Raw genomic sequence first — 10303 nt, 5'->3', positions numbered from 1 at the left:
GGACCCCACCCTGGGGCGGGGGGGCTGTGTCCAAGGCCCATGCCCACCTAGGGGGCACGGATCCCGGGGGTGTCCAAGGCTCCTACCAGCCTATAGGACACAGACCCTGCAGCGCATGAGACTGTGGCCAAGGCCCCTGCCTCACTTACGTGGCATAGATCCCACCAACTTCACAAGGGGGCCCCCCACCAACCCCACATTGGTGGTCTGTAACCAAGGCTTCCCTCCTGCTAGAGAGAGAGAGAGACACACACACACACACACACCCCTACAGGCCCCACAGTACCTCCCCCCACACACACACACCTACAGGCCCCACAGTACCCCCACTGGAATGGCTCTGCCCAAGAACTCCACAGACCCTTGGGGGACTCCTGCCCAGGGACTGCCCTAGTTTGATGGCAATCTGGGAGGGAAAGGTTGCACCCCTGCTGCCTGTGCTGTGGGTGCGCTGTCAGGCCATGCCTCAATGAGCTCCCATGCTAAGAAGAGGGGATGGGGACAGACAGGGCTGACTCCAGACACCAGCTCAGCAAGCAGGTGCTTGGGACGGCCAAGGGGAAGGGGCGGCACGTCGGGCTCTTCAGCGGCGAGTCCCTCTCGGAGGGAAGGACCTGCCGCTGAATTGCCGCCAAAGAAGAAAGCGGCGCAGTGGAGCTGCAACGGATCGCAATCATGCCCCCCCCCCCCACTGCTTGGGGCGGCAAAAACCCTGGAGCCAGCCCTGGGGACAGAACACACATGCAAACAGTGCCAGGGAGAATTGTTAATGATGTGTGGTAATGGGGAAGTGGTTCTGTACTTAGGGGACAGAGGGTGAGATGGGGGAATGAAGATAGGGAAAGGAAGGGGAAGAGGACCCCTCACCACTTGACAGCTGGGTAGCTGTGCAGGCAGGGTTCTGTAGGTGTCAAGGAGGAGGCAAACGTAAGGAGGGATTTAAAGGAGAATAAAAGATAGTGGCTGATGGATTTAATCCCATGCGTAAGGGGCTGCAGCGTGGGAGAAAGCACAGAGCTATGTAAGGGAAAAACTGATGGTGGGCAGGAAAGGCTGATAATGCAGGTGGAGTAAAGATGGAGGTCAGTGTCACGCTAGGTTACTAGAGTATCTAGGTTGCAGGGGAGCACTAAACTGAGAGGGGCCTTATGGGTAAAGACAAGGGCCCAGATCCTTGAAGATATTGAGCCATCTAACGTCCACTGATTTCAGCGGTGGTTAGATGTCTAAAGACCTTGGAGGATCTTGGCCAACAAGCTCACGTTTGATGGGAAGGTGAAGGGGGAGCCTGTGGGGGGGACTCAGGGGCTGACAAACTCAGACCCACAAGCCAGAAAGATGATCTTAGCAGCAGCCTTCTAGGTAAACTTGAGGGAAGCAGGGCTGCAGTAGCCACAGCCAGAAAGGAGGAGGTTTGAACAGTCAAGATGTGAGATGAAATTTTTGGCTGCGTGGGCAGGAGGGAAAGTCTGGATGAACCTCTGTGATATTAACATGAGAAGGAAATTCTTCCAATGTCATCAATAACTAGGGATATAAACTTGATAACTTGCACACAATAGTATTAAGAGAATTGACCAATTCTCTGAACTATCGTTGATTTTTAACAAATCTTCCTATTAAATTTATTACCATGGTGCCTAGTAGCCCTAGTCATGGACCAGGGCTCTATTGTGCTAGGTGTTGTATAGACACAGAACAAAAAGACAGTTGCTGCCCCGAAGAGCTTGAAACTGTAGGGAAGTTCCAGAGGACGGGGGGGCGGGGGGGAGAGGGAGCTAGAGTCGTACCAAATGCTTAAACAGAATAAACTAGGGAGAGGCTGCGGGGGAAGGGGAACAGCAGGGCTGGACCGGGGGCTAGTCTCCCAGGCCAGGAGCTCAGGGGCTGGGCAGGAGGCTCCCACGGGCCGGATGTGGCCTGCGGGCCATAGTTTGCCCACCTCTGGACTAGATCACAAAGGTCCCTTCTAACCTTGGAATCTATGAATTTATGAAATGGCAAGATTTTTAGACAGAGCCTGAATACGTGGGTGTACTCTAGAGAGGCCAAGCCACTGCTGCAGCCCAGACTACAGCCTGAGTGGGAGGATGGCAGTGCTGTGTGCACAGTGAAAGGAGGGGTTGACTTGGGGGGAAAGAGCAAGAGCTCAGTTTGGGCCATGTTGATGACTGGATGGCCATGTGAAGACATTGGAAAGATGGGCTGAGGTGCTGGATTGGACAAAGGGGGTGTGATAAATGAAGGGAGGGGGTAGCTCCCTTTTATGGACACCCACCCGGACAGTTAGCTATAAAATTCCTCTTTGTAGCTGTTCTCTCCTTGCTTTACCTGCAAAGGGTTAAAAGTCTCACCACTGTGCATAGAAGTGAGTGGGCACCTGACCAAAAGAGCCAATGGGAAGGCTAAAACTTTTTAAAATTGAGAAAAAACTTCCCCTTTGTCTGTCTGTTGTTGTTCTCCCAGGGAGAAGGAGACAGGGAGCAGTTATGTTGTAAGAAGCTTAGGCCAGGTATGAAAATCCATCAGTATATTATACCTAGACACTACTCATTTGAAACCCCAGATATGCAAGTAGATCAGGAAATGTCTAGGAAGATGCGATTAGGTTTATCTCTTTTATTTCTTTATGGCTTGTGGATTCCTCTGTACTAACCCCAGGTGCCGTTATTTTGCTTGTAACCTTTAAGATGGACCTCAAGAGAGCTATTCTTGATGCTTAATCCTTGTAGTTGTTGGGGTTTTTTTAATCTGGCAAAAGCCTAAATTCCCAGATGTATTTTCTTTCTCTTTTTTTAATAATAAAATTTACCTTTTTTAAGAACAGAATTGGATTTTTGTCTCTTAAGAGGTTTGTGCACATGTTGTTTAATTAGCTGGTGGCAACCGCTGATTTCTTTTTTTCTTTCTTTCTCAGCCCTTTCCCGGGGGTGTGTGTGAAAGGGCTTGAGGGTACCCCACAGGAAGGAATTCCTAAGTGAGCCTACCTGGTCTTTCAAAGGGGGTCTGCGCTTGGGTGGTGGCAGCATCTACCAATCCAAGGTCAGAGAAAAGGTGTAACTTTGGGAGTTTAATACAAGCCTGGAGTGGCCAATATTATTTTTTAGAATCCTTGTGGGCCCCCACCTTCTGGACTCGAAGTGCCAGAGTAGGGAATCAGCCTTGACAGGGGGAGAGTTCATGGGCAGAGAGGGAGAGCTGTGTGTCGGAGACTTCACTCTTTAGGGCTGCAGGCCATTGGGTTAGTGCTGTGGTTGGGTCTGATAGGCAGGAGACAAATAGGGACACCAAAAGGGGGATTGTTCTCTCCCCCCCCACAATCCATTTGCATTCGGATCAACTGTGGGGGGCGGTGAGAGGAGTCCTTTGACAGGAGTGGAGGGCTCAGGTGGAGCCCTCCCTCTCTGAGTGGTGAATTCAGGCCTCTCCACTCGTTCTGAGTTCGGGAGCGGGAGCACTCCTAGAATTCACAGCAAGTGGCATTGGCAGGCCTGTCATAACTATAAAGGGAAGGGTAACAACGCTCCTGTGTACAATACTATAAAATCCCTCCTGGCCAGAGACACCAAAATCCTTTTACCTGGAAAGGGTTAAGAAGCTCAGGTAACCTGGCTGACACCTGACCCAAAGGACCAATAAGAGGACAAGATACTTTCAAATCTTGGTGGGGGGGAAGGCTTTTGTTTGTGTGCTCGTTTTGGGGGTTGTTTGCTCTTGGGACTAAGAGGGACCAGACGTCAATCCAGGCTCTCCAAACCTTTCTGAACAAGTCTCTCATATTTCAAACTTGTAAGTAACAGCCAGGCAAGGCGTGTTAGGTTCAAAGTTACAGCAAACAGAGGTAAACACTCTAGCAAAAGGAACATTTACAAGTTGAGAAAACAAAGATAAACCTAAGGCTAGAGGGGGTTCCTCTGGGCTCTATGAATCTGATTACCCTGTAAAGTTTTTCCATCCTGATTTTACAGAGATGATTTTTACCTTTCTTTCTTTAATTAAAAACCTTCTTTTTAAGAACCTGATTGATTTTTCCTTGTTTTAAGATCCAAGGGGGTTCGATCTGGACTCACCAGGAATTGGGGGGGGGGAAGGAGGGGGAATGGTTAATTCCTCCTTGTTTTAAGATCCAAGGGTTTGGATCGGTGTTCACCAGGAAACTGGTGGAGAAGTCTCTCCAGGCTACCCAGGGAAGGGTTTTAGTACTTGGGAGGGAGATATTCTGGCGGGGAGGTAGACAGAGTTTCCCAAATGACACAAATAATTTGGGTGGTGGCAGCAAAACCAGATCTAAGCTGGTAGTTAAGCTTAGAGGTTCTCATGCAGGTCCCCACATCTGTACCTTAGAGTTCAGAGTGGGGAAGGAACCTTGACAAGGCCACAGCGCCAGACTGTGACCCAGTGGCAGGGCTGGGGGAGAGGGGAAGCATGAAGGGGGCACAAATGAGGTAGGGGAGGCAAGATCTAGGGGGGAAGGAAACTCATGGAGACTCGAGGATTGAGGTCACGAGTGAACACCCCCAAGCTGTGTGCTGGATTTCAGCACCGTCAGCCAATAGCCCACTCTTCCCCACCGCATCGGATGAGGAAAGGTGCTGTGTTCAGTGTTCTCTAGAGCAGCGGTTTTCATCCTTTTTTTCCTTGCGATCCAGTGGAAGAAAAACACTTATCCCCACGACCCAAACAATATCATAAAATCACAACAAAGGACAGTACATGCTAGCTTTAACCACTTCACTTCACGTTATTACTAAAATTAGACAGCGATGTTACTTGTAAAACATTTTTAAATACAGCATAAATACAATAAAAAAGACAATCAGGTTGAGTTTCACTTACTTAATATGATGGGTGGACCTGCCTGTTGTTCATGATCTCATTCCAGTCTGGATCACAAGATGAAAGGCTACCCGCATATCAGGTGCGCTGTTGAGTCGGTTTCTTTCTTTTGTTTTTATCCTTATCAAAGTCGAAAATCCCAGTTCGCACACGTAGGGTGTTGTGAACCATACCAACAACAGAGGACTAATCTTAGTTAACAGTGGATATTCTTTGAAAACAGTTATCCAAGACTATGACAAATTTAATGTCTTGGGGCATGTTTTGAGTGTGATATCATGGGTGAGTCACAGCAGATCTTTTTCTTGTTCAGGCATGACGTTTAGCTCCGTTATTAAAGTCAGGATTTTCAAAAGCAAAAAGATCTTTGACCCAATGCCTTTCCTTCAAATTTTCAAACCCCTCTGCTGGGAAGTAGCAACTAAAATTGTCAGACAGAGCAGTAAGATGTAACTGTATGACACTTTTAATTTCATTCACTTTTTCTCCACTGATGCTGTTCTCAGTGTGTTGTAACAGTGTTGGGCTAAGTATGTTTCAGTTGTGCTCGCCACAGTGCTAATGACTTTTGGAATGCTTATATCTGTTCACAGTTCAAAACAAAGACTTCCTTGTAACTTCAAATACAGTTAGTTTAAAATTGAGAAAATGTCAACTAGAGATGACAACTTTATTAACCAACTGTCATCAAACAAATTTGCCAAGTTTGTTTCTCTACCAGAAAAATATACAGTGTGACAACACCGTCTGTTTTTTCCCCAAATACAGAACAGAAATATTTATTGAACACTTCTGCCTTTTCTGCATTATTAGTGATAATTCTAGCATTTCCATCTAGTAATGGACCAATACCATTATTAGGATTCTTTTTGTTCCTAATATACTTTGAAAAACTCCTTCTTATTGTCCCTAACTCTTGGCCATAGATTTCTTGGTATCCCTCGACTTCCCTTATCCATTTTCTACAATTCCTAGCTTCTGATTTATATTCATTATTATCAACTTGCCCTTTCTTCCATTTATTATATATCATTTTTATAGCTGCCTTCACTTCCCCTCTAAACCAGGTCATTTTTTTAACTAATACGGTCTTCTTCCTTAATTTTGGCTTTTGGGGCCTCTAGTAAAGTGTTCTCAAATAATCATCATTCATGTTTTTTCCTGATTAAATTCTTCCTTCCAGCTGATTACACTCATAATTGTTTTCAGCTTTGTGAAACTGGTCCTGTTAAAGAAACGTGTGTGTGTGTGTGTGTGTGCGTGTATATATATATATATAATCTGGTCTGGACTTTACTCTGTTTGCACGTTATAAATGTTATCAGATCACGATCACTTTTACCTAAGTTATCATAAATTTTTAGTTCTCGTCAGTTCCTATGTGTCTGTCAAAACGACGTGTAATATAAAATGCCCTGTGTTGGATGCAACACTTTGTGAGTTAGGAAACTGTTATTTATAATATTTAGGAATTCCAAGGATGTTTTAGTACTGACAGCATGAGATCTCCAGCATTTGGCACTCCATGATCATGCAACCTTTTTTTTCCTACAAATTATTGATATGTGTGTAAGGAGCTGCTCATGTTGTTCCCTAATGTGATTTGGTGGGCTGTAGCAGACATTAATTAATACCCCATCTTGTGCTTTATCTACTAGGATCCACAAGCATTCAAGGTCATTTTCTTCCAAGTTATCAGTGACTTGGAAACAGGTAATGCCATTTTTGACATTGAGGGCCACTCCTCCTCCCCTTTTGCTCATTTGATCCTTCCTAAATAGGTTATGTCTTGGAACTGATTGTAAACATCTTCAATTTGCTCATCGTCATAGTCTGTTGTAGGGGCGTAGACTTGTACCACTGTGGCCTGGTCTACAGTAGGGGGCGGGGTCGATGTAAGATACGCAACTTCAGCTACGTGAATAGCGTAGCTGAAGTCGAAGTATCTTATTTCGACTTACCTCCTGTCCTCATGGCGCGGGATTGACGGCCGCAGCTCCCCATGTCGACTCCGCTACTGCCGCTCACTCTGGTGGAGTTCCGGAGTCGACGGACAGATGGAAATAAGCCTGCTGGACATTGGGCAGCATCCTAACACTGAATTCTTGATATCTTTATGTACAAGAAATCCTACATGTTTGTCCTCTCCACTGTAATGTACATGGCCTTCTTCCATTAGTGTCTCTCCAAAGTTCTTCCATCAGACCTCAGAGATTCTTAGGAGGTGCCAGGTGTATTGTTCCATTTCGTACGTGAGTTCTTTCAACCTCCCTAGCTGTCTCAATGTCCTTACATTCCATGTGGCTATGGTGATGTTATCTCTTCCACGGATCCTCTTTGTTGGGGTTACACCAGTAGTATACTTGTTGCATCCGTCCTGGTGGGAGACGGATGGCGCGGTCATTATTAACCTGGGCTGTGACCAATCTGGTATGAACATGGTTGACTTGCTCATCATATGATATGTCTTGGGCAAATTTCTAACCTGGCAGAGTACATCCCTCTCCAGGCAACCCCCTTTTAGTCACCTCTTACGACATGCAGGAGGAGCAGTGGGCCTATTCTGTCCCCAGACCCTGATTTTTACAATCAGCTCCAAGATATCATTGATAAGGTACACAAGAAAGATATCCTGATTGTACAGGGAGATTGGAATGCTAAAGTGGGTACTGATGCACAGGCAGAATGGCGAGATTATTGTGGCCCTTTCTGTAATGCGGTAACCAATGAGAGAGGATTGAGATTTTTGGAGTTTGCCATCTATAACAATCTGGTTCCTGCAAACACATTAGGAGCACATAAAGCATCCAGAGAATCAACGTGGCATGCACCCGATAGTCTACATCGCAGCCAGATCGACTATATCATGGTGCAAAACCAGTTGTGTTCTGGGATTAACAGAGCTAAAACGAGAAGCTTCACCAGTGCTGATATTGGAAGTGATCACGACCTTGCGATGCTAAACTTTTGGCTGCGGCTAAGGAAAATTGTCAGGCCAAAGTTCACCAGAACCAAGTTTGACTTAGAAAGACTCAGAGACCAAAACATTGCAGAGTCATTCCAAGCAATAATCGGCGGAAAATTTGCCTCACGGCTTGCTCTAGAGGAGGATGGAGAAACAATGACCAACAATTTCAATGCTGTAATGAATAAGGCAGCAATGGACATCATTGGGAAATGCTGTAAGAAGACAAAACCGTGGTTTGCAAATGAAATATTACAAATGTGTGACGTTAGAAGGGAACTCAAGAGAGACAAGAACAGCACTGAGGGAGCTGGTAAATACAAAGCAATTGGCAGAAAGTTCAAGAAAGGAATGAAGGTGGACAAGGAGAGATGGATCAAAAAACAATACTCTAAAATTGAAGGGTATATCAATAATAAAAATAGCAAACGAGCCCTCCAGATTGCAAAAGATCTGACAAAGGAAAGATGGACCAAAGCTAACACAATTCAAGACAAAGAAGGGAACAATCATACAGAAGAAAGGGACATCATCAATAGGTGGACAAACTATTGCTCTGATCTACACAACCTAACAAATGGAGATCCTAGTGTCCTAGACCGCCCAAATTCAACAGAGGAGGATGACTTTCCAATACTGCGTGAAGAAGTGGAGACAGCTGTGAAATCACTCAAGAACGGTAAGGCTACAGGTATTGACAACGCCCCAGCCGAACTGATGAAATTCGGAGAAGAAATAGTAATGGATGTACTCATCAAGAGCTGGCAGACTGGTGAGCGGCCCTCCGCGTGGACACAGTCACTAATCATCACACTGCCAAAGAAAGGCAACCTGCAATTGTGTCAAAATTACTGGACCATAAGCTTAATTAGCCACCCCAGCAAAGTGATGTTGAAAGTCATATTGAACAGATTGAAGCCACAGGCAGAGAATATCATCGCTGAAGAACAGGCTGGCTTTCGTGCTGGAAGAAGTACCACAGAACAGATTTTCAACCTTCGTGTTCTATGTGAGAAGTACTTACAACACCAGCAGGATATCTACCATGTCTTTGTTGACTTCAAGAAGGCTTTGACAGAGTATGGCATGAAGCTCTCTGGGCAACCATGAAGTAGTACAATGTTGGTCATAAGCTTATTCTTACCATTAAACAGCTGTATGCCAAGGCCAACAGTGCAGTTCTCATCAATGGCACAACAGGAGGGTAGTTTCCCACCACTGATGGAGTCCGGCAAGGCTGCCTTCTTTTACCCACACTGTTCAACATCTACTTGGAGCACAAAATGACTGATCACCTAGAAGATCACATATGCACAGTCAGCACTGTGGGCAAACAATCTCAAATCTTCAGTTCGCTGATGACATTGATGGCATGGTAGGAAGCAAGGATGAACTTGCCAACCTTGTGAAACGATTGGATGCAACCTCCACAAAATACGGCATGGAAATCAATGCGGAGAAAACCAAGCTGATGACAAACAAACGTGATGGGATCAGTCATATATCACCATCAGTGGACAAGAGCTGGAGACAGTGAAACAGTTCAAATATTTGGGGGCAATCATCACTGATGAAGGATCAGAGGCAGAAATTCTAGCAAGAACTGCCCAAACAACAGCAGCAGTGGCAAAGCTAAAACCAATTTGGAGGAATAAGAACATCTCCCTCAAATCCAAACTGAAACTGCTGCACGCATTGGTCATCTCCTTTTTTCTTTATGTGTGCAAGACATGGATCCTTACGGCAGAACTTGAACGGAAAATACAGGTAGTAGAGATACTTCCGTAAAATCCTGGGCATCTCCTACTTCTACCACGTCATTAATGAAGAGGTCCGTAACATCATCACCTAATGCGCTGGGTCATGTGAAGACCTCCTGATGGCAATGAAGAAGCGCAAGCTGAAGTGGTGTGGCCATGTAACAAGAAAATTTGGCCTCATAGATGCCGACTCCATGGGGAAAAATTAGTGGGTGCTCTGCACCCACCAGCAGCCAAGCTCCCCACCCCACCTCACTTCCACCTCTGGCTCCCCCCTTGAGTATACTGCATCCCCGCTCCTCCACCTCCCTCCCAGTGCTTGCCACCACCACACAGCTGTAGCAAGCTCTGGGAGGGAGGTGGGAGGAGCGGGAGGAGGTGGGGCCAGGACAGGGATTTGGGGAAGGAGTTGGAATAGGGGCAGGGAGGAGAGGGTGGAGTTGGGGCGGGGACTTTGGGAATGGGTTGGAATGGGGGCAGGAGGTGGTGGGGCAGCGGTGGAGTCAGGGCGGGGCCGGGGGCAGAGTGGTGTCGAGCACCCACCGGCGCCAGTAGAAGTCAGCGCCTATGTTTGGCCTATCCAAGATCATCCTCCATGGGACAGTACAGGGAAAGAGAAGAAGAGGTAGACAGAAGAAGAGATGGATTGACAACATAAAAGAGTGGACAGGAATGGACTTTGGAGACTCAAACACTGACAAACAATCATCAGCGGTGGAGACAATTGGTTGATTGCTCATCA

The sequence above is a fragment of the Mauremys mutica genome, chromosome 4, assembly GCF_020497125.1.
Source record: "Mauremys mutica isolate MM-2020 ecotype Southern chromosome 4, ASM2049712v1, whole genome shotgun sequence".
Taxonomy (NCBI): domain Eukaryota; kingdom Metazoa; phylum Chordata; order Testudines; family Geoemydidae; genus Mauremys; species Mauremys mutica.
The sequence above is the reverse complement of the archived record's forward strand: the minus strand, read 5'-3'. Positions refer to the sequence as shown.